We start from the raw sequence: 27,562 nt of genomic DNA on the forward strand, positions 1-27,562 counted from the left end.
GTCCGCAATATTTGACGTTCACTGCCAACAATGTAGACAAACCGCACCTAATATGGTACTCCCTATCCCCTTCATACAGGGAATCCCTGTAATAATCCCTTATATCTCGGCTCTCCTTGTTGTTGTCAATTTCAGAAGAATATTTGGGGCACAAATGAAGTGCCACCAAGTTGATTATCGTTGAATTTTAGAATGTACTTGAGTACATTTTTACGTCGTCTGAAGACTTAAAACTGGAGAGGTATTAATTTACGATTCTTGATCATGTTGTTATCTAATTACTAGCTTTTGAAAATTTAACCTTTTCATAATTCAGCTTCATTTTCAGTGGGGTATAAGCATATATTTAAACAACTGTGTACCACTAATGAATTTCGGTATAACAGTGCAATACTCCGGAAGCCATTGCATGGGTGTGTCGAAGAGTTTAAGGACATACATGTATATACAACAATGGGGAGATATCTGTTGTATAGGGGATGGGGGTGTTATAATGGCGTAATGCGTTCCAATGTTTCCCATAGCTCCTGTTGCTGCCACGAATTGCGCTAAGGAAAATGAATTCTTGGAGTCACTAATGTTTTAACTGCCAACCCACGTAGTTCGTCGTTGGATGTTTCTTTGAACCCGCGAGTTAAATCTCGACTGAAAGTACTAACTAGTTGACTATTGTAATAAATGCAGTCTAGCCTTGAGCCCTCTCCAGAATATTTTATCCACGATTATGCAATGAATGTGCGGTTCACTGTGTTCGTTCGTAGTTTTTCATTAATTATTTTAGCATTGGTAAAATGAATTATGACTCCGGAGCCTAGGTGAATTTTAAGACGCCAGGTAAGAAGATGGAAGGAGCGTAATGTGTTTTCCAAAAGGCACTGCTTCATAGTTACTTATCGTATTTTCGTGGAATTTTTGAATCGTGAGACCAGCGCATTATAAGATAAACTCATGCGTAAAGGATTTTCTGGTTAAAGAACATTGTTTGAACGAATAGGTCATGGAGTGTATCTTACATTCGTCCTTCTGACTCATTGACACAGAACATAACAGTTCCGCGAAAGGCAAGAGAGGAAGTGTGGGAGGGGTTTATCGCCACTTAAGGCGCAATAATCATATTTCCTTGATAGATTCGAACAATGTAGGATATGACCGCATTGAGATGACATTGATTAAACAATACCAATAATATGAAACAAGTGACGATTTGGAGTGAAGAGATACGCTTTAAAGTGAGGCACAATTGATCGAGAATAACAGGATATTGTGTGGAGCAGTGTAATTTATCGATAATGCATCAACATTAACATTTCAATCCGAAGGCCATTTGACTGCAGGCCTCTTTATTCTTCTTGTTCCGATGGTCTCACAAACCTTGATAGGCATTTCCTTCTTACGTCCATCCATCTTTGGTGATACTTTTTACTCGGGTAATCCAATAATACCGTGACGGTTCCTGGTCCTTCATAAATGGATATCTCGTGGAACGGACAGCTGTTTAATTCCTGAATTAGATCCTCCTGGGACGAGAAGCAATGGGCCGTAAAGCTCAAGTCGAGCGCGGGGTTATGTCAACCCATGGACATAGACGCGTATTAACTAATGCGTCGAGGGTTGGACGGACTCCGAGAGAGATGCCGTAGTGACGAGAAGACGTCGGGGGATCTCCAACGGAGTAACCGTGGGCGGGCTGGGATGGAGATCCAGGAGGTTGGGGGGGTGGGGGGGGAGGTGCCCTTTTGACTGGGTGTGGCGTTGTCGAGTCGGGCAGGTGCGGAGGGAGGGCAGGTGCGTCCGCCGTGCCTCTCTCCGTGCGTGTGGGCTGAATTCTCTCATCCGGCGTCGGCGGCGGTCGGGCTTAGGAATCTTTCGCCCTCCTCACGAAATCCCAAAGTGGCGCCTTTGGGAGTTGATCGCTCGTCGTAATTGCTTTTGTCCTCATCTCTCGATTGGCCCTCCCTCTGAGTTTCCATCGTAATGGAGTCATAACGCCCTCCGATTCGGTGGCCAATGATATAATTATTATCATTAGAATCGCCTCGCCAGCGAAGCACCCCCCCCCCCCCCGGCGAGAGACGGTCTTTAGCTTCGTCAGGGTCGATTGCCTGAATCTGTTGCTCTTGATGACTCGTTCCATCCCTCTAATTTTCTTCCTTGCCAGGAATCGTTCTTCGCTGTTTAAATTATCAGGGAACCCTCTTGGATTGATTGGAAAATTGGCTGCGATACCGGCGACATTCCCAGCTGTCCGGGCTCACGGCGCATGTAACATTGTACCTGCTTAAAGGTTCTTCTGCTTCTTACTTGGATTATCCCATCTGAACGGACGGCAAAATTGTCGAAATTCAAAATTGTAAAAGGGCTTAGTGATTAATTTCTCTCTTCGCTAGGAAAACCTCCAGCGAACGTATAGCTGACTCAAGCTGTCAAACTAAAACTTTTCGCGGGGCCGCTTTGGTTTATAAGATGAATTTAGAGGAGCCATTCCGTAAAAGCTCATTTGTTCTCTATTTATTTGTCTAACTACTAATTCCATAACTGGCAGCTTTTTTATTAAACATTTCGAAATGCTCTAAAACGTGTCAGCCAAGGAGCGGGGAGGTCCTTTTGACTAACTAAAATGTTGATATTTTTCGGAGTTGTTAACTTAAATGCTTTAAATTTCTTTAGTCTGAATATTCGTAGCAGTCGTGTGGGCCGCACGGAAAGTGCAGCGGACCTTGAGGTTGGCCCGACAGTTCTACACATACGTAATATTTTGCAAGTCACCTACATGATGTGCTTATGGCAGTGGGTGCATCCACATCAAGCATGCGGAATGTTGTGGTCATGTACAGTGCTTGAAAGACTGGTCGTAATAAATTTGTTGAGAGGGGGCTATCACCATTATTTGGAAGAAAAAAATGTAAACAAAGACTTGTTTCTTCCACTGCAAAACGAAAACTGTTCTATTTGTTCTACGTGAGTTGCAATATCATTCGGGTAAACGTGAATTTGAATTGCTTCCGGAAGGATCTAAATTCGACATAGAATCGAGAAGGCGTTTTGGACTCCTTGAAAGAATTAAATCACCGTTAATACGTAAAAATTAATGCGCCCTCTGCCACACACCCTGGCGGTGGCTTGCAGGGTATGTATAAATAAATTATTATTATAAGTAAACTAGTATCCTAACTTGCGGAAAAGAAAGGTTGACTATAGATATCGATCGAAATGGAGAGAAGAGTCGGGAGCTGATCATTTCTTTTACCTTCAGACGTACGTAAATGGCATGGGATGGGTGGACGACGCCAAGCGCTGTCTAGTTAGGCGTTCATAACGGAGATGCGAGTGATTTGTTTGAATAAGATAACGGTCACAAACAAGAAAGCAGTAGACACGTAAAAATATTTATTTAGGGCAAGAAAATCAATGATTCATTGGAAAATGGGATTAGAAGAGAGGCTATAGGGGCTGGGGAAATGGAAGAGGAGCTCAGTCAAATTGCTGTGGACGAAAGACAGTATGCTTGTTTTTAAACTGGGAAATTTGATTTATGAACCGGTCAGATATCATAGAGGAAAAAATAGCAAATATATCAAGTGAAAAATATACAAAATGAACATTTTTCGAATACGAATTTGTAAAAATAAAATGAGGAGGAATGATAATGTCTTTAAAACAAAGTAATTAACCCTGAAAAGTCATCGGTGGTCAGCTGCTCTCGTTTCCGGCGGCGTTTCTAGTCGTCGACGCGGAGAAATTTCCGGTCGTGGAAGATGAATCTCACCCCCCTTGTCTTTAGGTTCTTGGCATTCGAATCTTGTTTAGGAAAACACCTCCTGTGTCTCCATCTTGAAATTCCATTCCGTTTAGAGTCACATAGAGAAGTCGTACATAGATAACACTGAGCTGCTTCGTTCTATTTTGTCCACTCCGCAGTTTTGAGGCAATTTAAAATTACTTTCACTGTCATAAGCATTTGTCTCACTTTAGTTACCGCAATGCTGTCAGTCCCAGAAATGTCCCAGTGAACAAACACATATTCGCCTGTATGAATTCGATTAGTACTCAACTCACGATTACCAAAATGATCGATTTTAATGCAAAAACTTGACCCATTTAATTTCCCACGTACACTTTTTAACGTAAAAAGTTCTGTGAAATAATGATTTTTTTTACAATTTTTCAATGTATACTCAAAATTTAACACGAAGCCAATCCGGATTAGTCTTACTAGGACGGATATTTTACTGTATTTTTGTGTTAATTTAGTGAGACCTGTGGGAAAAAGAAATTTTAAATAAACATTCTCTATTTTTTGTTCTCCAAGCGTCTCTGTGGGTCCAACTGCCTCGAGGAACTCAATAAGCCACTCTGGCTGGCCGTTAAGTTTCCCAGGAATAGAATTGATTGTTAAATTAATACCCGAGGTAGGGCTCGAACCCGCGACTTTTTAAGGCTAGCAGTTTGGGCTCGTTACCCAGCCGGAGTTCGATGAAAATATTATAAATTTGCCAAATTATGAGTTTTGTATCAGTATAATATTTTTCTTGGAGACAAATATGACGACGTTGTACTTACTCTTACCACAATATAATATATCCTTATATTGAACGTAAGGAGAAGAATTGCGCTAGGCAAAGAGCCTTTCGCAAGGAGGAGGGTGTTGACGACAGGGACGTTGAGTAAGGATGTTAAGAAAAGACTCGTAAAAACTTTTATATGGAGCGTAGCTATGTACGGCGCGGAAACGTGGTCATTGAAGCAGGAGGATAGAAGTAGATTGGAGGCTTTTGAAATGTGGGTGTGGAGAAGAATGGAGAAGGTGAAATGGACCGAGAAGAAACCAAATGAGGAAGTACTTGGTATGGTGGGCGAAGAGAGGTGTTTGTTGGGATAAATCCTATGGAGGCAGGAAAAGAGGATGAAGGGGGTATTGACCGGCAGCGGGATGTTGAAGACTGTAATTGAGGGGAGAATGTTGGGCAAACGAGGAAAGGGAAGGAGCAGGATAGGGATGTTGGACGGGATGAAGGGAGGAAGTACACTGAGATGAAGAGGGACTTGCTGTAGAGTAGGTTGCTGGATTGTGTTTTGTATTTTGTTAGGAGTCACAAAATATTTATTTGGTGGTTGTGTCCATCCAAAACCTATCTTTACCGGTAGATTACATGTTTTTAATTATATAAGTTAGTGGCCTCTTTTGATGCAAGGCGATCGAAATACGAGACGCGTCCTATTGGAAAAGAGTAGTGGAGGATGGAAGAGCTTCTGAAAATTTCAAACCTTTTTGTGAGGATCCTTGGTGTTGAAAAGTTAAGAGTTTATGCGGTCCCATCAATCCAACTCGCTCCCGTGTATGTGACTCCGGCTTGAATTCTCTTTGGAACCTTTTTCCGGGAGATAGGCACTCGTAAAACTCCACTCGCGGTAATTGAAGGCGCGAGGACGAGCCCAAGGGTCATGGTTACACTCTCCTCCTCTTTTGATGTCCCGGCCAACTAATCCCATACCCCGAAGCCCGAATCATATGTCTCCCGAGTCGGAGTAACGAAAATTTTGTGCCCGCGGCATAAAGCAAGAGTTCGAAAGCCTTGAGGAAGGAGGGCCTACCACCCCAGTGGCATTTCATTTCGTTGGAGAGTTCGTTCCATGGCAATTGAATTTTTATAAATGGTACGGATGTCGCGTCGTTCGACGGCTGCGTGAGACCGGTTTACGTAGATCGCGTTGGGTCTGAAAAAGGAAAAGTTTAAATGAAATCGACTAGATATTACAAATGCAGTTTACTCGGAAGAAATCCCCCCCCCCGATTTTGAACACGCCGTATCCAATGCATATGAGGTGCACACAATTGCTGATGTAAAAAGGAAAGTCCTAATGTAAATTGATCGTTTACTATTTAATTACGTGGACTAGGTAATGTGTGTTATTTTCCGATGGCATGATTCGCGATTACAATTGTAGAAACCATAACAAAACACACACCAATCTCTAATTACTGTGCTGGCTGGTGGCCTGACACCCCCTGCCAAATTCCTTCATGGCTGTTTTCAAGATTAATTCACTCCAAGGAATCAAAATTCTAAAAACTTCAATTGCACCCCTAACTACTCGTCTCCGTTCAGAGATTACAGGAACAGTATTCAGTACTGTAAACAGTAATTAGTTTTTCCATTTAAACCAAGTGCTGTACACTCTCGAATTAAAGTTACTTTGAATGAAGTCCTTTTAAAAGCTAGTGTTTGGCCTTAGCGCACTGCGTTCAAAATCTTGAAAATATGAATCTATATTCAGTTTGAGGTGAAAACAATATTTTTTATCGGATTTTCACCGAATGGTATGGATAAGCCTCCTTTGCGTGTGCAAAAACTTCGTTCAACTTGGCTTTCCGTTGTAATCTCAAAAATTTTATTTAAAATTGAACGTTTCCCTCCATAATACCAAGCTAATGATTATAATAGAAAATAGCTGGGATATGAAATCATTCCCCTTTATCAGGAAAACCGCGGCAAACGAGAGTATTAATTAAAGGAAATGTACCATATTCTAGACCCATATTTTAATCAATACGGGACACAATCGATACCGGATACAGTAGATACAGGACGCATACCACCGTTTGAAAACTGTCGCCATTTCACTTCAGCTTCTTCTCTTGCCCTCCTGACACCGTGCCCAAACACATGGTCTATCACATTAATTGTTGCCAGTTCATTCGTGCTTAGAATTCTTGGAGTGGAAAATTCATAAATTCTTGAATTCAGGAAATTCGGAAATGTTTAATTTCGGTATATGCTAGCGTATTTTTAGAAACATCAACTGTTATTTTAAAGTTTCATTCAATCGGACAAGTTCTTAAAAATCTCGCACACAATTGATCTTTTTCCGGTTCTTCTATCCGTCAATACCGAAGTACGGTTGAAACAGTAAATTCTTTAAAATATATCTCAATGGGACGTGGGAGTGTCCATTGTCTACCGATTTCTACTTCCGTCTTGCATTTACCAAATGAACATTCCATACATATTGTCAAGTCATTGTTTGGAAGCATTTCGTAAACTCACCGCGGCGTGCCGTGGGGGTCATTTGAAGGTCATTTGTTGATTGTTCCAACTGGATGAATAGAGCAATAGTTATAAAAAAGTAAAATTCAGTTGATCAGAAGGGCGTCAGCTTAAAATGTACGCTGAACAACGTACCCACATTTTGTAGGAGGGTCTTGCAGGGATTTTGATTGAAAGGCTCATAAAATCAATATTCGAATAAAATTGGCGGAGGTCGAACATGAATTAAATGATATTTTCAGTCCACTGATCATTTTTCCATTCATACTGTGTATCTTTAAGTACTGGTGACATATAATAGATGCTTTAATGTGGGTAAGAGAGCGGGGGATAGATTTTCAGTTTTAGGCAGTGTGAATGTTGCATAAACGGTAATCAGTCGAGTTTATTGTCTGCTATGCTTCGCCGAGTTTACCAGGATAGTAGAAATGACAATTAGGAGACCTGAGAGCAGAAATACTTAACTCGTTCTATGTTTTTTTTAGTATTGCTGCGAAAACTATCCATAAATAAACTTCATGTGTCGGAAGCCATGCGTTCTCTCTCGCAGGAATCAAGTTGTGACGACTCGTCGTGTGGTAGAGGTGCGGTTGCTTTAAGTGTCACTCTTGAATATGAGCTATGGGTCCGTGGATCATAGTGGAGCCAACAAATATCGTGGAGCATTAACGTCGATTCGCTAAACATTAGCTACGGTGAGGGGCGTGTGCACCCATTGTACTTGTGTTTATGACAGAAGAGAGTCATGTCTATGAGAAAAATGTTCCAATGCGAACTTGATAAACGAATGAACTTATCGATAAGTTGGATCATTTTCCTCATTTCAGCCACCGGCAGTCGAATGCATAACATTTCAAAAAATCCGTCGACAGGAAAGGGAAATGTCTACATGAACGTTGTTATCGTGAGACCGAATGTCGAGTTGACGGCGAGAACACATGGGACGGTTTGGAGGTAATCTCTTGATTGTCACTAGGCCCACGAGTTCGGTGAAGAGTGAAAAGATAGTTTGTCATGGGCTGCCAGCGACAGCCGGCAGATGAACATGTCCACATTCCTGAATGATTTAGATTTGAGAATATTTTACAAAATGAAACCTCAATTCTGGATGGACATGGACGTCCTATGGAAATGAGAGGCACGCAAACATTATTACGGTATTACACGTAAGGTATTGTGGTCGATATAAGGTTTTTCATGGGACACAACAATTGTGCCAGTGACATCTGTTACACAGTGCTCCCCCAAGTGCAACCCTCATTCATGCATACGGGATTTCGGGAGAGGCTAAGAGTGAATTTACATATATATTGCGTACAATATTACAATGCTTGAAAATATGAAAAGTAGTCTTGTGCGAAACGAATAAAGCAAGAAAACTGTATTGCTTCGAAATCTTTGAACTTGTTATTTTGTGAATATTTAATCAAATGTTTTCCCAGGAATTTTCCTTTCTTCTGTTGTTAGTTAATTTAGTACCCTACGAGTCACCACTAGGGTGTGTGGCAGGGAGTGATTACACACTAGACTATCCTTCACCCAAAACACCTTTACCTCCTAGAGCAGTCGGACAAACATTATTTTATTCTGATCCCTCATCGTTCGTGGGAAAAATTATATCGTAAATTTATCTTTTCTCTGCTTAATCTCTCTAATATTGACCTTATCTCTCCTACCGTAGTACGATGGATCTAATAAAGCATTTTCAACACCACTGCAAATGAGACGCCCTTCCAATTTATGTTAGTTAGTTCATTTATTAGTTCATTGTTATATGTTGTTGGCTAGGTCTCATTTAGAATATGCTGCAAGCATATGGGATCCTCACGAAGTTGAATTGATTGTCGAATCGGATGGCGTGCAGCGTCGAGGAGCTAGATTTGTAAAACGTTGCTATGATAAACTTAGTAGCGTATCCAAAATGTTATAGCAGATAGGCTGGGAATTACTAACGGAGTAAAGGTTAAATTACAGATTGAAGTCCTCGTATAAATTGGAAAGGCGTCTCTTTAACACTAGTGTTGAAAATGTATTATTACCCCCATGGTACTACGGTAGGAGAGGTCATGTTAAATTAAATTCTAAAATTAGAGAGATCAAGTGTAGAACTGATAGATTTAAGATGTCATTTTTTCCATGCACAATAATGGATAAGAATAAGATTGTCAGACCGCGGTATGTTAAAATTAGGATCAAAATTAGTCTGGTATTTATTCACTCCCTGCCACACACCCTAGTGGTGGCTTGCTGGATGCTAAAATATTAAATATATATTTTTCCCCAGGAGAGGTCGTGAGTGAGGGTAGGGTGTAATTATTTAATCGTGTCCAAACTTTCTATTTCGGTGTTCCTGATGCGTTCGGAAGGGAATTGTTCGTTTTCATAAAAATGTATCACTAAGCTCCTTTTTTTTAAAGTTTAATTCTAATTTCTATGTGTTGCATCAGCGTTGAATAGCATTTATTTAATCTGTTAAATCTCTAGGCAAGCGCGTAAAAATGTAATGCAAAGAAAATATGATATGCGGTCATGAATTCCGTTATCTCACGATAAGTACTCTTAGTGTTCTGTCTCCGTATTTTATAATTTACTTAAGAATTTAGTCGTGGAGGGTTCTCGTGTTCAAACCTACCGCTTTCGGAGTTAAAAGTTAAATAAGTCGTTTGTCGAACAATCAAAACCGTCGTGATTTCTCTGCTGTTAACAATTATCGAAAGTGGGTATTAGTGCCGCCTTAAACCGCGGTCGTTAGCTTGGCGCGATTAAATCCTGGGACCACAAAATGGGTGGTCGAGGGAATGGGCGCCATTCAACGCTCTGATGTCGTGTGTACGATGATCGTCTTCGGCGTCCCCGCCGGGAAGAGCGTCTCCCTTTGCCCACCCCGCCTCCTCCCCCATCTGAAAGATCGACATCCCCAGACATCCTTGGGACGTAAAAAGGGGTTCTGACGGGGAGCACAAGTTTTGGGTCGGCTGCGTTGCAGCTGGATCGGTGCATTTAGCGACTGGGCTGAACGAAATCTTCCTTTTTTGGAAGTCATTCACTCCATTTGTAGCTGTCCTTGGCGAGAGCGAGGGTCCTCTTGGGGGAAGAGGTTCAATTAAAATAACGGTAAGAGGGTATAAGTCTCGGGAGACTCGTCCATGCCCCAAAGGGTCCCTCCTTCCATTGTTTCTCCTGTTTTATGCTGCAATCCGTCTAGTCCCATTCTGTCGTTCTCCGCTTCGCTTACACGCCTTCTACTTTGCTTAAGTTTCGACATTCGTGATTGCGTTATTATTTTATCGTTCAGGTATATTGATAATTGATTTCCTTGTGGTTTCTATTACATTGAGTTATTTTCTCCACCTGGTTTTGTTAACGTTAGCGATTTTCTAACTCTGTTTTTACTTTTTTATGTTATTATTACTATTTATTGGGGAGGCGACGGACAACAAAAGTCTGCCCTATGTTAGGTTCAAATTTTGAGAGTAGTTAGGATTTTTTGTGGTGCAGAGAGAAGGAGGAAATCAATCGTGCGTCAACATTAACTTAGTCTTAACGAAATGTCTGCTCAGGACAAAAGGAGAAGAGGACAACTTAAGATCCAAATTACTAATGCACTTGATTACGAATTAAAGATGGCAACGAAGAAGTTAACAGAAGTAAATATCCCGTTTGATTCCAAGATGACTTCGAGACATTTTCCACTCACGAGAAAAGTAACGCGAACATTAAGATCCCTCAGCGATACCCTTAATTTACGAGTCCAAGCGTGAAGTTCTCCTAAAATAACCATACGTTTGATAATATTATGAATAAATTATAGCAATGGCCTGCTGTGGAGTGCCACTCGTATACAGCTCATAATTCAGGAAGAAGAATTAGCCGCGACGATTCAAAAAGGGAGAACTTCCGTGCCAATGTCAGTGAATAAATAATTTAAAATCCGAGAACATTGTCAATTTTAACTGTAAGGTCTGATTGTTTATCATTATCTGACTCTTTTTTACAAAAAATTAAAGTTCGATCTATGTAGCATACTCTGGAAGATATAGGGTAGGATATCGGGAAAGCGAGAAAAGTGTACCAGATAATTGGAGTTTGAAGGGAATGAAGAAGGTACCGAGAGTTGAATAAGAAAATAATGTAGGGTAAATCAGAGAATAGGCTGGGGAAGTACGTTTGATATGTAATGGGCGTTGAAGGGGTTGTCTAAAACCTACCCTTAATCGGTGGATGATGGTTTTGAGCATGGGTTCGATCGACAGGAAGGAACATTATGTCCCTGGAAGTACCCACATCGGTGCTCAGGGATTTCATTAACTCACGTAGGCAAAGACTGAGCTGCATTTAGAGTTAACGGTGCTTAGGTACTGTACTGAGTCAGTGTTGGTAAATGCATTAGAGTAACATTGATATTCGATTAGCTTTCCCACCATTACATATTCCTTACGCGAATTCGTGACAGTTTCTCGAAAGTGGGTATATCGTCGGTATAATCTCGGTTTCGTGGCGACGGACCCAAACCACTTCATGCGGACGTGACTGTGGCTAAAAGTCACCGCGCACCTGAATGAAATCCGTCGTCAAATGTCGACCCAGGCCGAGTGAACTGCGGGGTCGCCCAAGATGTCGACCGTAAATGGACGAGCCCTTGACGTGCTGGAGCGGAAAGGGGTAGGGGATGGCGCGGCCGCCCCTGCCACGGGAGACATCAAAGAGTCGCTTTTCGGCGTGGGAGGGTGGGGTAGGACGGCGGGGGGGGGGGGGGCATTTTATTGCGCCGCACATAATCAACTCTGCGAGATGGGTACTTCTCCTTTTGGGCGGATCTCCCCTAATTGGGAAATAAATGAGATGAGAAACTTTTCGGGGAACAGAGAGCTTTGGCCGTTCGAGTGTAACTCCCGTCCAGTTCGTGTCGGTCATAAAATTCGCCGTTGTTTTATTCCGGTTTTTCTTTTATAGCCCTTTCTCGCTTCCGACGGTAGCGCCCTTAAACCTATTCGGAAGAAGTAAATTTTTTGCGAAATTCTTCCATGAGAACTCTTGAACTTCTCTACGTAAAATAACATATCAGCATCCTTTAAACGCGAGGACGTAGGTCATAACGTTGCGGTTTTGGGTTGTACCCATGAGTTGACGGTGTCAACTTTGGAATGCACCCGATTAATATATCAATACTAAGGTTGAAATATAGATTAAAACCTTTTGTACGAGGGTCATCCGGAAAGTAGTACCCGTACGTGCCGCATGAAGTGCTGACGACGCGAGTAGCCGCTGGACGAGGTCAGATAGCTTCAGTGGCTTGTCTGCCTTCTCTGAGCCAAGTTGCGTGACGCTAGCATTGCCTGTGTTGTTTCTGTGATTGTTTACAATGTTTAAAAAAATTGAGAACGCCGCCAGCTGTGAAGTGAGGGCAGTGATTAAATTCCTCAATGCAAGAAACGTTCGCCCATGTGATATTCATCGCCAATTAAAGGAGGTGTATGGAGACAATGTAATGGACGAGTCGTCTGTTCGGCGGTGGTGTCGCAACTTCAACATGGGGAGGGGGAACACACACGACGATGAGCGTTCGGAGAGACCGTCTGTCATTACAGACCAACTGGTGAGCTCAGTTGACGAATTCGTGAGGAACGATCGGCGCGTCACAATTGATGACATCTGTGAGCATTTTCCCAATGTTTCTCGAACAATTGTTCATGAAATTGTTAAACACCATCTGCATTATGCAAAAATTTGTGCAAGATGGGTCCCTCGCGTATCTCAATGAGCTGGCGGCGAAGGACTATGCAGCAGGAATACAGAAACTTGTCACACGTTATGACAAATGCCTTAATTTGCTTGGAGATTATGTTGAGAAGTAGTTTAAAGTATCCTCTTTCAAATAAAATTTTTTATGTTTGTTAATATTTACTTTTGTGTCTTTATTTCACGAACGGGTACTACTTTCCGGATGACCCTCGTATAAATCGGAAGCATTTTTCTTTAGCATTTTCCCCAATTGTACAAAGTTAGGCGCGATCATGTCAGGAATATTAGAGAGATTAAGTGTAGGCAAGATAGATTTAAGATGCCCAATTTTTTCACGAACGATAAGGGATCAGAATAACATTGTCCGACCGCGGTTGGGGCAGAAATATTCGGGTCAAAATCAATCTGGTGTCCATCCAGCCCTTGCCATGCATCCTAGCGGTGGCTTTGCGGGTTGCTAAAAAAATACAAATACAACAGAACATTCGTACGCTTTTCGTTGGGAAGCGTGAAAAATTTCCGGCGCTCATTTCAATTCGTATGCCCTCATTCACGTGATTGATTGACTCAATTTGAAGAACAATGCTAGACTGCGAGAAGAGAAGAGATTTGTGGAAAACGGTGGAAAGAAAGAGGGACTTGGTCTGTGGGATACATTTTGATTCATAGCCGAAGGTAGTTGTGGAAGTAAATTGCAGAAAAAAAAGTCCGCGATAATCTGAATCAATCGATGATCGATGAAGGACGTGAAAGTAGACATCGGGACATATGAGAGCCGAGGAGAGATGTGCGTCAAACCAGTCCGAGGATTGATGGCCGTTGATGATAATGACCTTGATCTCCTCTTCGCTTCTTAACTGAACCGCCACCTTAGTCGCTACGAGGAGCACTTCACTTTGATAGTCTGACCGAATCCGGACCAAAATTGACAGTCACTCCAGCCGCAGAGGCGTCGAAGACAAGGTTTAATTGCCGCATTTGCCTTTGGCGCGAGTGAAACCTTGTGCTTTCGACGTGGCACCCACTCCACAACCCGTAACGCTTCGCTAATAATAAGAATTTAATCAATCAATTGATGAGGTGATATATTAGTATTTACTACTGTAAGAATGTGGAATGGAATTCCGGCGATACTTTCAAAACATCGACGTTTTTTTCAATTTGTCTGGATATATCTTTTATTTTTATATATCTTTCAGTTGTAATAACATCCGTGCGAATTTTTCGATAAAATCATTGGTCTTGATTGAGGCCGTGTGTAAATAGTTTTACCTTGTGGTGGCTGTAGTTCGTCGTTAGATGAATTTTTCATTACAATTTCAATTTAATTCAGTAATTTTCTGGAGCGGAATATCTTTTTTTTAAATAAATTCATTGATGCGATCGTGAAACTTATTGTGTGAAACTGAACTTCTTTGGAAAATCGGACTCTCGCTGAATATCTTGCCGATGATGGCAGTGTGTTCTTGGTCCTGCTGTAAACCAATTAACAAGAGCTCATCTTGGATCTACTACGAAAGGCCCGAAGTAATAGTAAGGCTGGAAACAACATAGTCCGTGGATTACATCCAAAACTTATCCTACCGGCAGTCAAGTGTGTGTGTGTATATATATATATATATATATACATATGGATATATATGTATATTTACATACATACATACATATATATATACACACACATATTTTTACACATATATCTATATAAAAATACACATGCAATAACTTCGCCGGATTAATATATCTGTGCAGGTTTAACTGGATTTAACTCTTATTGGATGCCTTTTTGTTTAATACGTTGGCAGTTTCTTCATCACGGTGTCTTTGTGGGCACCTGCCAGCTTTGGATAAGTGCAGTTTATTTTACCAGGCATAATGAACTCTTGAGTTCGAAAAAACGAACTGATGGACTTTTCAATAAACTTTGATGATCCCTTACAGAAATAAATCGAGGACATCCCATTTCGCAGGAGAAGTTTGCCGTAAAAGCGATGCACTTTTTTGGTTAACTCTCGAAGAAATAATCTGATAATAGCGAATTTATCAGCAGCTGTTTGAAATATACAAAGCTTTTGCGTACCTGTCGACTTAAACCGCAATATACGTTTGTAAATGATATAATATCTAGAGGGAGAATGCGACGCTTTTACTTGTCGTTCCTCATTGAAATGAATGAAATAAATTTTTTATTTCGAGTGAAACGTGCTGCCATATTTGTGTGTGGAAGAAATATTTTTTCAAATCGACTTTTTCTTATGCAAATATTTCCCGAAAAGTGTATCCAAATAGTACCCAGCCTATTTTACTTTGTGTATGTTTACCCTATTAATGAAAAAAATTTAGAAACCCTTTCTCCGTACCGTCTTGGCTTGATGTGTCCACATAAAGAACTAGTTTTCAGATTTATGTGTATTAATAAGATTAAGATGAGCTCTGCAATCACTTGAGTAACGATCAAAAATATTTCAAGAAATGTAAGAAAAGTCTGATCTATTTATATATATATATGTGTATATTTATTTTTTTATATATATACCCTGCAAGCCGCCGCTAGGGTGTGTGGGAGGGGTTGAATACACACCAGAATAATTTTACCCGAACATGACCCTACCGCGGTCGAACAATGTTATTATGATACCCTATCGTTCGTGGAAAAAATGACATCTTAAATCTATCTGTTCAACACTTAAACTTTTTAATTTTATTGATATGATTTCTCCTAGCTTAGCAGGAAGGGGGTAATAATACATTTTCAACAACACTGCTAAAGAGACGTCCTTCCAATTTATGCAAGAGCTTCAATCTGTAATATAACCTTCGCTCCGTTAGTGATTCCCAGCTTAGCTCCTCTAATATTTTGGATACGCTACTAAGTTTATCAGAACAACGTTTTACAAATCTAGCTTCTTTGCGCTTCTAATGAATTAGCCGAAGGAATTGGTTTTAACTCAAAATGGTTTGGCTTTCTGTGTTCATACTTTTCTCTTTTTTAATGTTCATGACACCATTTTGAGACTTTCGGTGGTGCTGCGACACGACTCGGGACCAAGTCCTGTGGAAATAAAAGCTTCCAGAACAATTCCTTGCGTCTAAGGCAGTGTTAAAACGAAAAAAAAAAACACTTTTCTCAAAGTCTCCACGCGTGGTTCAATCCTAAATCGTGAAAGAATGACGCAACAAACGCTAACACAATTCGACTGCATGGAACGTATCCGACGCGATTATTCTTTGTTCTGTATTAATCAATAAACTGAATCATTCATATCTTAGAAGCGAGAGGGGGCCATAGTTGAATATTTTTGTCCACCGTTGTGTTAATATATCAAAAATAAGTGAAATAGTGAGCTCCTACGGGGTAAGAGATGCATGTCCGCAGGCCTTTCTTGGATTTTTATCTCACTAGGTATATTTCCCAATGGGCCAATCTTATGCATTTTAGAAGTGCACGCAAACAATATGTTTCAGCACGCCATAAAAACTTAACTCGAATTTTACTGCGAGATCCTGCTCTGCTGAGCGGCATGAAATAAATGCTGCTTTAACGCCCACGACGGAATAAGACGGAGGAGAACCTCTTCGTTCTAACGGCGCGGATGGACAGCAGAATATTAACTTATAAAGGAATGACACATCGAACGAAACTTTAAACGGTTATGCTGTCGAAAACTTGCTCGTTCCTTCTTTTCATCTTTTTAAATCTAGAAATTTTCTTCTGGTTGTGTCATTGAAGTTTTGTTGAGATAACGAAATCATGTAAAAAAATTTTTTTTTAATTCAAAGTTTTTTCGGTGATCACGAGAAAAATTATTGCTACTATCGTAGCTAAAAGTGTAGAAGGTGAAAGGTTTCACTTGTTTCGGAAAGGTATCTTTGGCTAATTTTTGAGCTTGTGCGTCTTTCCGAACCTGATTTTTTATGTGCTCGCATGGTAGTTTAATTCGACGAATACGAACTTAAAACGATAAGCCAACTAAAAAAATATTTCGAGATGTTTGTGGGAAGGAGTGAACTTCTTGCTGCGTCGCATGACATAACATTCACCATTTTTGTGAATTGCCCATTATTCTTATGCCCACTCTCTCTCTCTCTCTTTTGCAATTGCCCGTTTTTTTCCTCACCAATCTCATTTAAATTCGTCTTTTCCTTTCCGTTCCAGGATCCAGCAGCTGCGTTGCTGAGTCAAGAGGTCATTTACTCGAGGATCTCTCGGTAAGAATCAACACTCCTCCTCTCTCCTCCGTTCGCCCTGACCCGCGTCTCCGGGAAGACACTTAAAACCTCAGGCAACCCGTGGCATCCTCTCTAGTGCAATGCGAGTACTGTTACGTACTTGTGTCCTGTAGTCACGGACTCTTTTTTTAACTAATGTTTCAAGAGCACGTGATTCCGGTTGGGACAGAATTTAAAGACAGCTTTTAAGACTGGAACAAAGTAGAGATAATGGGAGCCACCCATTTTTCTGGTTAGGTCGACGCGAAAGCCGTGGAATCGAGATTATTCGCGCGTATCACGGAACAGTTGCGACCGTGAAGTGGACGTTTTTATTTAATTAGAGAGTGAATCAGTCAAGGCGACTAGTTCAATCCTTGAAGGTGAAACGTTTAATTAATTCGAGGCCCCATTTGGAATTGAGAAATATATCCTTCCTTTCCCCCTGCTGTGTGTTCCATCACAAAGTTCATATAGTGGGTGGAAATAAATACGTCGTTGACAAGGATGAAACTTCTGCAAATTTTAATATCACTAAGCAGGCGCTGTCATTTTGTCACAATTTCAAGACTAAATGTAAATTTTGCGTTTCACAAAAATTATGATTTTTCTATCAAAATGCCCAAAGGATGAGGAATTTCGCACTCATTTTTGTCATGCAGTTATCATGCTTGACTCAACTGGTTATGGTTAACGTATCGGATAAAATGATTCACTTTTATACGTGAAGGAGCTTTCGTTTTGCCACCATTAAAAATTGGAAGGGTGTATTTTGAGCAGACATGACACTGTTAGAATTAATGATGAAAGAAGACACTTCGCTTTTCCACGTACAATATTTTTATTACGACCTAGGTTTCCTTACAGCTTAACATCTTCACTGAAGATCTAACGCTGTAGCGAAACCTAGGTCGCCTTAAAAATATTCTTTGTGGAAAAGCCAAGTGTCGTCTTTCATCATAGACGATTTCCATCATGTCAAACTATGTCATTTGATATGTTTGAAGTAGTTACCTGGAACTCGGGAATGTTCTTATGAATAATAATTGTGCAATTTTATTTTATTAATATAATATGAATCATTATCATTACATAAAACAGAATAATTGCGGAATTATTTCTTATATTGCTAGCATTTGACGTCACCGTGCAATTTCTTCGGGAATTCAACATTTTGTGTCCGAACCGAAGCGTGTGTTACCCAACGCAAGATTTTAAATTGTGATGGGGGATTTAGCGTAGCGATTAAGGTCAGTATTCTTTTAGCGCATGGAATTAAAGTTTTGTCCCAGCATTTCACTCGGAAAAGCTTTTAATTTTATTTTTTTATTTAAAGGTATAGTTTTTTTCCTGATAAAGGCGGGTACTTTCGTTGCAGGTGACTCTCCTATTCCAAAAAAACCTTGAAGTTGGTAAAGTGAAGTTAACGAAAGGAAAGTATGGATAGGAGATGAAAGTGTACAGTAATAATAATTAGAATTTTTAGAAAATTGGAAGGTATTATCACCAGCGTGGAGGATAACAGAAACGTAGGTAATATTGAGGCGCAAATAAATGAATTATAAATTCGAAGAACCTGCGAGGGATTTAGAGGCAGTAGCTCTGTCGAATTCAAATTACAATGTACTCACGTAGCTGCTAGAATTTCACCGCCTCACAAATCATAAGCAGTTAGCATTTGGGTGAACACGTCTAATTTTTACTCCGCGAAATAAATAAAAGTTTTCCTTACTTCATCGGGAAACAAAAGTTTACTAAAATTTATTTAGTATATGGCCGTATAGTAATTTCTGGAAACGAGTGATGTTTTTCCGCGAATAACTTGACTTTCTCTAAAAAAAACTTTTTCCCTGAATTATTTCAACTAAGGTTTAATTATCTTTAAAAGCAAGAATTGTTTGAATGAGGTCTTTTCACTTTAGGCCCTACCGTTTCCTACACTGCCGGATAGAACAGAATTTAAATCCAGCTTTTAAGACTGGAACCAAGTAGATAATGGCCGTTGAGGCGTGGGGTCACGTGCACGGCATGGGGAGGTCCGCCCCGCTTCGGGGTGAAAGGGTTTGCTTGCGGCCAATTTGTCGCATATTGCCCTATTCGTAATGGGTCACTCTTTCTTGCTCAGGGTCGCCTTGAATTTCTCCCTCTTGCGGGAATGTGTTTAACTTTCACTCTCTGCCAGGTCAGCGGGCAGGCAATCCCTGAATGCCCCCAAACGAATGGCGCGCAAGAGGAGCCTTTTCGGCCCAACGTCCCCGCCTCCACGGCCTAATGCGTTCCATAATTTAGTGCTGGATTACAGGGATTGTCTTTCGGAAGAATGCAGTTCTGGGTACAGTAAATAATTGTGTTGCACGTGTTTTCGTAAATAGTCTACCCCATTTTATTTTAGATATTTCAGTACCCTGCAAAGCCACCACTAGGGTGTGTGGCAGGAGTTGATTCACAACGGACTAATTTTGACCCGAATATTTTTACCCCTACCGCTGTCGGACAACGTTATTCTTATCCCTTATCGTTCATGGAAAAAATTACATCTTAAATATATCTGTTATGCACTTAATCTATCTAATTTTATCAGTATGATCTCGTCTAACGTATTACGATGGGGGTAATAATACATTTTCAACGTCTTCGCTGAAGAGACACCTTTCCGCAGCTGTTTTAGCTGAGAATATGCTTACTTAATTTCGCGTGATTATTTTTTTAATTGAATTTAGGTGCGATTTTTGGCATAGGCAGTTCACATTACGTTCGCCATTGAAATCTTGCTCCTTGATGCCGGATTGTGGTAATGTATTGGGTACAGCTCTCGAATTTAGATAATGGTACCGGATTCGATTCCCGGTTGCATTCCCATCTTCAACAAAACTGCGTGATTAATTTTTCGGTGACCAGATTTACCTGGGAAAAGGCAGGTGTTAGATAGAAAAAAACTGCCCCATCTCCGTGTGAGAATTCCTCTCGCCGCCATGCTGAGCTCCTTAGGTGAGGTAACCAATCAAACCAAGTTGTTCAACCTGGTGATGTTTAGGATGTTATCTTGGATCAAGGATAACGTTTTCAGGATATGATAATATTTTGGTTTGCGAAGCGCGATATTGGCAGCACGGAGTGGCTGGGGAAAATTTCGCGTTCCTTTATGTCGAGTCAAAGACATAATAGGGAAACTAATGCGAATCGCTTCTTGCTCGGGTCGCCGTCCCATGTGTGCCCCCTCCCTCACCCCCCCCAGCCCAGTTTTGTAGGTCTCGGGAGCGTAATCGGAGCGAGGGGGCCTTAAGCGAAAACTCCCGCTATGTGATGATTCGAAATTCCTCCCTCTTCTTGCCATCACAAAGAGTCCTTTCGTCGGTCGACGTCGCCCCCCTCCCCTCCCCCCAACCCTTTTGCTTTTTGCCCTACTCCCTCGGAAGCGGTGCGTTAATTTTCGTCTCTGGGCTCGGCAAAAAGCGGGCCTCGCAAAATACGGCATAATTATTCTTCTCGGAGGGGGGTCTCCCGTGACCTACCCCCCCCCCATTCCCCTCGTCCCTTGATCATGGGAGCGGTGGAAATTGTCGGTCATTAAACCAATTCCCTTTTACACGCACTCCGCACTGACTTACGCTCGCACACCCTCGGTGATCATGTGCGCGCCGATGGAATTGAAATTTCGCCGCTCCGTGCTCAACCTAGACCCTCCTAGGGGGATGGACCATTTCGGCGGCGGAGGGAACGTTTTCGACCGTAAAATCTATGAGGCAGAGAATAGAGAAGAAAGAAGAGAAAAGACAATATCACAGTTCTTCGTGACTTGGACTGAAATCCTGGGGAATTGTTTAATTTCGATCGTACTGAAAATGGACTGTTGAAGGGGGTAGATTTGTTGGTGGCTTCGTGGAAGGAATGAAAAGGGATAATGTATATGGATTTAAAGAATGAATTATTACGATGAAGGTTTTAGAGTATTGTATAATGTTTTGTTAGGTGGAACTTAGAAGTGTAGATAAAGTTAGCTTTTTGATTCATCAACAAACTAACTTCATTACTCTCAATAATAGACCCCCAATGGATACCAACAAGTACACGGGACTCCCGCTCCTATCTCAGCGCCTCCAACCGGAAGCGAGGAGGTTGCGCACGTCTGCCATGACAGTCGTAGCCAATGGCACGAAGCCGAAATGTCATTTAGTAGATCTCGTTCGTATTTCGCCGATGAAATTCTGTGTTACGTTCGTCAGAATTCATGTTTTCGGAGGAATGTTTTAGTGACTTCTGAACTGCTCCCCTTATCCTATTTCTGTGGTTCAATTCAGAAACGCCCGATATCAAAAAAAAATATAATATTTGTTGAATGTGTGTAATTGGAATTCTGCAACACCTTTCAATTTCAATGAAATTGAAACCTCTGTTTAAGCATCTGAGTATCTGAATTCACGTCATGTGTGATTTAAGGTAATCAAAACTTCCTGCGGAAGTAATGACCCCTGATTATGCGTTTATAAATACAAGCAGCGTCAATATTTTCTTTATAAAACACCTCGTGAAGCTATTTTGATTTCTATTCCAACAACTGCCATGGCGATGTTTTGCTGTACGAAGTAGCTTAAAAGTGGCGGATTATTTTTCTCTTTACTGTGTAATCTCACGTTGATACTGTTGTCATTGTTACCTCATTGATTGTGCCCGGAATCACAGGTGAACGAGGCAGTATCTGATCAAATTTTGTCTGCTAAGTCTCCATTTCATTTGAGTGTTGACTAGAATTGCCGTGCCTCCGGTTTAAATTGTCCGAATGAGTTCACAGTCGCAATTAGTCACACGTGGTTTTCACGCCCGATAAAGTAACTCGTTAATGAGTGTCCGTACCCATGTGGTGGTTTAATCTTGACCCAGGTAGTTCAGTGATTTTGAGCTCATGCAATACGCTGACGAGACTCACAAAATGAATGTTTATCCTGGAGTTTATGTGCCTTCTGACGTGAAGGACGCTCAGCTCAGGTTCTCCTCTTGATCGAACGTAATATCTCCGGTATTGGGATTCGTCCAAAATCATCTGTAACCTTGTAATCTGTGGCATAACCAGAAATGTTTCCAGTTTTGTGACCAATGTAGGACTTACTTCAAGGGTAAAAAGAGACGTTTCAGGCGTGATATGGTGGAATATAATGATTAATTAAAAATAGCAATTTTCCACAAAAATAGCAATTTTTGTGGAAAATTGCTATTTTTAATTAATTACTTCAAGGGGTTTCAATTTATTAGCGTCGAAATTCGTCAGGACAACGTCGGTTCGTTCTTTCGGATGCTTTTACTCGTAGTCTTATAGGAAGTACGTAATTTTCTGCTCACTGCTATGGATTTAATTCATTCATATTACCATACGGTTGTCACCTGACTCCAGCTGAGACGAGAGGGGAAGGAGGTTTTCTCTCTATGGCTCTACGTGCATTCTACATGGAGCGTTTCCTCTGCTGGTTTCGAGTTGCTTTCTCAAAACATTTTTGAGGTGCTCCTACATTGCTAATGAGCATAATTAGGACATTACTCATATTGCCTTGGCTGTGTTGTTTATCTCATGGTCTGGGGTGCCGAAATTTGTCAGTTAGGATGGAAGCACGGCCTCCGGCAAATGTTTTAAATTTTCGTTTCCTATTTGGATTTCAAACTTAGCTTATGAAGCCCATCTAAGCTTCCTTTCTGACTGCATTCATATACCGTAGATAACTAACAGTTTAGATTGGAAACATTATTTACTTTAATTTGTATTATTTTCTTGTTTTTTCCAGAGGCTAAATAATATGTCAAGGGGTCTATTGACTGATTAAAATAGGTGATGAAAAATAAATACGCAAGCATGTAAAAATATTTAAACGGGAAAAAATCTTAGATCTTGATACAATTATTCGGAGTCAAGAAAAATACTAATTATATTTTCCATGAATGCTTGAATGTGCAGAAGGCACGGGTAATTGCTCTAACATTAAAATTAGCGTGATTCCTGTGTAAGGAGGTACGTTCGTGACTGGATATCCGTGAGTTTTATTCCAGGCTGATTGTGGAATATTATAATTTCAGGATATTCACGAACATTCTAGGAACTTTCTACTCCATCGCAATGCGACCGACTGAAGAGGCCGTATTACAATTATTTGTGTTTCTACCCCGAAAAAGAGTCAAAATGGGTATTTGACGGTTATTGTGCATCTTCGATCCTCACCTCCTTCCAACCTTCAACTACACGAGGCACGTTGACGTGGTGCTTTTATTCATTCCTGAATCGTAAAATTGACGGAAACTCTTACGTTTGAACGCAAATCGGAAGAGGATTGTGAAATTAAGGGTTATTTTGGAGCCGGTGTATTATTTTTCGTAATTTGTGTTTGCATTTGGAAATATTTGACTTATTTTTACGGGGATCCGTCGAGTCGGGACTAATTACGAACTAACGAACACAATTCTTGTTCATTGCCACCGAAGAATGTTTGTAGGAAAATTCGGCCTCCTTTTCCGCAGAACACATTTGCAAAAGTGGAAGCATCTCGTCTCCTACTATCAAAATAATTCAGCCGGCGTCGTCATGTTGATTAGCCTCTCTCTCACTCTCTCTCTTTTCAAGGAAACGATTTTCCAAGCTCGTATGACGCCCGGAAAAGAATGTACCTGTTAATCTATCTGGACATACTGTGACGTTTCCACTCGTCGAGAAATCGGATTAGTTCACACTAGTAAGAACGGCTTGACAGATTCAGGTGAGATCGTTGACTTCGTTGGTCTGCAGTGTTCGCTACTCTGGATAATTAGTATCCAGCATCGGTTTAGCGTAGTGCTGAATCCTGCTGATGCATATTCTCTCGAGGTAGTGTTAATATTATTTGCATAAGTCTTTCTGATTCGTGTGGCGGTCCAAGTCTGTCTGTGTTCTTTCAGCATTTCATGTGGAAACAAGGTTTCAGTTACGAGGCAAGTCGTCTTTACTCATCACTGTGTGTGCAAACAGCGTTTTTTTCAGTTGCATTCATGTCTGATCTATAAATGTGAGTGCTACTATTAAGTAATGTACTATAGTTAAGATATGATTTTATAAGAGACGAATGTAAATCGTTGACTGTAGTGTGTTTGTACTACGACTTCGATTTTTGCAATCCTAGCTTTTAATTTCATTCTTCTTCTTTTGAAATTATAATCGGGTTGTCATAAAACAGCTGAAAGGGTTTTCGCTAATCGACTTGGAGATTAAGGTCCTCCTCATAGCATTCCTGGTTTTGCATAATCGACGCAGTGTTAAGATAATCACTCGCGGTGCTCCGCTTCCCTCGATCACAGCTGACGTGCGCGGTGGAAGTTCACTAGTGGGAGGGGATAGGACATAGCTCTAGCCCCTTGAGTCACACCCCCTCACCCACCCACTTTCCTCTCAACCCTTACTTTTAATTGGCACGGAAGATTCCGTCAAACGGGGCCGTCAAATTAAAGTGGGCGCCGAGAGATGGCGCTGGCGGCAGTGTGGCAGTCTTGTTAGCGCTCGCCACCGCCTCACGTAGTAGCCATAACGGGGCGACGGTCTGGATGGTTCCCTCCTGAGCGTCACGTGCCAAGACGAGGGATGAGGGGAAAGTGTGCGTGCCGTGTGTCTTGTCTGTCTGTATCTCCCTCTCTGGAAGAGAGATCTCCTTCTACAACGGAGGGGGGGGGGGTTGTAGAGCCGTGGATCCCTACCCCCCCCCCGTTTCCCCCCATTCTCTCATGGGGCCACGCGTACCTCATTCTCCCCTTCCGTGAGGCCATTTGGGGCGGGTTGGTTGGCGGTGGGTGGGGATGAGGCGGAGTTGCGGACGGACTCACCCTCGCCGCGCGCTCCACCGCGCGCAGCTCCACCTATCTCATTCCCCACCCCAGGGGAGCTTTTCCTTCCCAAACCTCATCTACCCCGTGGCAATTTTCCCGGGGATCTTCAGATGGGAGATGGAAGACTTTTGAGGATTTCGGCACACACCCCCCCGAACGCAAAACGACACTCCCTTCCCCTCCTCCTCCCCCCCACCTCACCCAACACCACGCCCCCTTACTCCACGGAGGGCGCCGCCCCATTGCATCCTGCTACAGATGCGCGATATTCCATTTCCAATATCGACGCTCTGAATATATAAATCGGGATGGCGAATCGAAATTGGTTGCATCGAGTATTTTTAGAGGTAGTCTACCGGTTGGAGATTGGTTTTGAACGGTACCTGAAAACTAAATGACTCGTCGTGAAATCCTGAAGCATTCCTGAAAGACGTACTCTTTCCTTCTTCGTCTTATATTACGTTTTATCTCTCCCCTTCCTCTTTCCTCATGCTTGCTTAAATTATTCTCCGTTCAGTCACAACCTTTGACTTCCCCTAGTGTCTCGATGATAGCGCTATCCTCTCTCTCTTTTCCGAATTCCTCAGCAATTTTCTTTTTCTCCCCACGCAAATACGTATTATTATTTTTCACCTGTTTTGCCTTATTTTGAATTAATTTTTGTCTCCTCCACACCAATTTGTAACGCACCCAACACTCTTTTTCAGTTTTTAGTGTAATGACAAAGAAAATCGACCAGAATAATTAGAACGGTAATTTTTGAGTGAAAATTTAAAAAATGAACCTCAGATCAAGGAGCAGGCGAGTGTTTATGGTGGGTATCCGACATCTATGACGAGGACGAATCCGATTTTAAGACATGCCCATTGAACGTGAATTTCCTTTTAAGAATTTCAGGTTCAGGAAGCACACTATTTCTCGTTCAATGTCATCATTTTTCGTATCTTACATTGCTTTAGTATAGTGAAATTTTAATGCAAATCTTCTTCCCATTTTTTAGCAATCGAACCGATTGCTACTTATGGATAGTGAAATTGAAAAATAAATAACCTGGCTTTTCCACATAGAAATTTTTTATTTACGACCTAGGTTTCGTTAAGGTATAATATCTTCAGGTTTATACCATAACGAAATCTAGGTCGTAAATAATTTTTCTATGTGGAAAAGCCAGGTTAGTCATTTTTCAGTTTCAATATGAAGATTTCCCACCAAGTCACGCCAGAAACAGTTTTATTGCATTTATGGATAAGATTTAACGTAGAATATTCAGAGAAATACGAGAACATGGAGAATATTTAGACTATTTGGAGTATACTTATGGAAAGTTGATAGATATATCACGTTTGAGGTCCATATCAGGGCTCATGGACCACTTAAAAAATTTCCGAGGCTAATGCAACTCCGTGATTTTCATTCCATCACAATTACTTTATCGATCACGTTGGACTTGATCAAATCTCCGTAGCGCAAAGCTAAGCCTCCTACGCCTGAACCGGTGTACGCCGGAAATCACGGGACTTGGGTTACTTCTGACTCCCGGGCGGTCGGTCGTCTCCTTCGCTCGGACTTTCCCAATAGCATTAACGAGAAGCCACACACACGGGTGGAGAGGAGAGTTCATTCAAAGACCTCCAGACTGCGCCCCCACCCTTTCGGACAATGGCCGCTGCCCCTGCTGTTCTGTGCCTTTCTTTTTTTTCTTTTGTGCCACCTTTTTATGGGACGGATAAAAATGTGACAAATTTAACAAACGCGGGTGGGGTGCCCGAAATTAATTCTTCCCCGGGCGTTCCGGCGCTGCATTCTTTCCATCCCCTTCTGCGGCTTTCTTCCTCTCTCGCCCCACGGCCACCCCTGAACTGCCCACCCCCTCCCACTTTAGATGTTTGCTCTCCGCGGGACCAGGGGCCGCTCCCCCGCGTTTTTTTCCTCTCCTCTGAGCCCCCAGAGGTTCGCTCGGCTATGTTTCAACCGCCCTCTTGTGTTCCTCTCCTTTTTCTCGTTATCTTACCCTCTCCATCTCCTCCACCACATCCTAGTCCCTCGCACCCTCACCCTCGAACCCTCCTCTCTCACCCCCAACTGCACACTATTCCAACCCCTTCCCAGACTCCAGCCCTCATCTTTCCATCCCCGCCCTCTTGGGGAAATGTAGATTGCGCTCAGGTGATACGGTAGGAGGCCGCGAGATGGTGCGAGCGTCGTCGGATTCCGGGCACGTGTGAGCGATAAGGCATGAATGTTGCAAAAGTGGAGTTTTGGCGGGAGGAGGATGGGGTTTCTAGGGGAGTGGGTGGGAGGGGGTGGGTGTTTGACGTCCTGAAGGCTCTTCTCCGTCGCGAGGCGTGTTGTGTGGGGCGTGGCGCGGGAGTCCATCGCGGAAGGAGGAAAGGTCGCCGCCGTAGTAATGAGCGGGGAAGTAATCTTCACACCTACGGCATCGCGAGGACTTCAAACTCGTGACATGGGAAGAAGGCGACGATAGCGTAGTGGATGTGATTTTTCTGTTACGTGTAGCATTTCAATGAAATCGATGGGTATTTGTCGATTGCCGTGTTTTCCGGAGGGTTATCCATGCAATTTTTTTGATGATGTATCCAACATGACGTATGTTCATGGGGGTGTGAACCGTCATAGCACGATAATTTTTACATTTGAAATGAAGCATTGTCAGGTTTTTAAGTCATTATCTCATTAAAAGTATGTTTTTAATGAAACTGATTTAACGAAAAAAT

At 41.8% G+C, this 27,562-nt stretch overlaps 1 protein-coding gene across 2 annotated transcripts in view; it reads left to right on the forward strand.

The window, feature by feature from the left end:
* LOC139698710 (insulin-like growth factor-binding protein complex acid labile subunit) overlaps positions 1-27,562 on the forward strand; it is a 1,245,847-nt gene that overhangs the window by 1,193,063 nt on the left and 25,222 nt on the right. For both annotated transcript variants that reach the window (XM_071597590.1, XM_071597591.1), the window contains one exon: positions 16,945-16,997. The gene's annotated coding sequence lies outside the window, so the exon portion shown is untranslated. The remainder of the gene's footprint in view (positions 1-16,944; positions 16,998-27,562) is intronic.

Source organism: Hetaerina americana, unplaced genomic scaffold, assembly GCF_022747635.1.
Source record: "Hetaerina americana unplaced genomic scaffold, ioHetAmer1.1.p SCAF_9, whole genome shotgun sequence".
NCBI lineage: Eukaryota > Metazoa > Arthropoda > Insecta > Odonata > Calopterygidae > Hetaerina > Hetaerina americana.